The sequence below is a fragment of the Odocoileus virginianus genome, unplaced genomic scaffold (assembly GCF_023699985.2).
Source record: "Odocoileus virginianus isolate 20LAN1187 ecotype Illinois unplaced genomic scaffold, Ovbor_1.2 Unplaced_Contig_22, whole genome shotgun sequence".
NCBI lineage: Eukaryota > Metazoa > Chordata > Mammalia > Artiodactyla > Cervidae > Odocoileus > Odocoileus virginianus.
In genome coordinates, this window is record NW_027224339.1 from 816,210 (window position 1) to 817,597 (window position 1,388).

The window sequence follows — 1,388 nt, forward strand, 5'->3', positions numbered from 1 at the left end:
CCTTTCGAGATTGAAGAGCCATCTGCACACAGCCCCCGTCTCTTCCCCCAGCTTTGGAGGGATTAAGGTCACAGGGCGGGGCCATAGCAGGGTCGGATGGGAGGGTGAGGAGGGGTGAAGATGGGACACTTGTGGGCCAGAGCATGGCAACAGAAAACGCACGGATTAAAAAAAAAATATATATATATATATTTTTTTTTTACAAAATATATACCAGCACCAGAGGCAGAAACTAAAATAAGAAAAATGATAATTGTTTTCCAAAAGTATCTGAAATTTGAAGTATGCAGGAATAGACCTAAGATAACATATGTGCAAGATCTCCATGGGAAAAAATTATCAAATGATTAAAGGGGGTCTAAATAAATACAGAGATAGATTAAATTTACTAATTGAAATAGTTAATATTATGAAGATGCCAATTCCTCCCAAAGTGATCCAGAGATTCAATGCAGTCCCAAATAAATTTCTAAAGATTTTTCCTTGACATTTGACAAACTGATTCTAAAATGTATATTGATATACAAAAGACCTAGAAAAGCAAAATCTTTGAAAAATAACAAGATGGGAGGACTTGCCATAATAGATATCAAAACTTGTAATAGAGCTAGATTAATTAAGAACAAAATAGAGAAACTCTATTTTGTCCCATATGATTTAATGTGGGACTACTGATCAGTGAAGACAGGGTGGTGTTTTTAATGACTGGTGGTTATATGGATGCTTACTAGGTAATTATTCTTTGGAGTGTACACATATGTATAACATTAAAATAAAGCATTTATTGAATGCATGAATACTAGTGACTATAGCTTACATAGTGCTTTTTTACTGTATATGTATCACACACACAGTTTAACAGCTACATTAAAATAAAGCATTTATTGAATGCATGAATACTAGTGACTATAGCTTACATAGTGCTTTTTTACTGTATATGTATCACACACACAGTTTAACAGCTGCTTTACATGAATTAATTCGCTTTAATCCTAGGAAATAGGTACTATTAATAGTCCCATTTTACAGATGAGGAAACTAAGACAAAGGAAACTATGTAACCTGCTCACTGTTGCACATTTAGCAGGCTATGGAACTGAGACTCAAACCTAGTTGCTTTGTGTGAAAGCCCCTGCCTTAATTAACTTGTACACTTTTACAATCTAGAAGATGAATGCCTTAAAAGGAATGAATCAAGAAGCCTCTGCCTCTCTCTCTCTCTCTCTCTCTCTCTCTCTCTCTCTCGTGTTCAGTACAATCCCTTGTCCACTTGGAAGAACGCACTGGGCTGTAGGCAAAACAAAACAAAACGGAACCTACAACTCCCAGCAGCCATTGCGCGCTCAAGCGTGCACGCGCCCATTCACACCAGTACGACAGGCATCCGG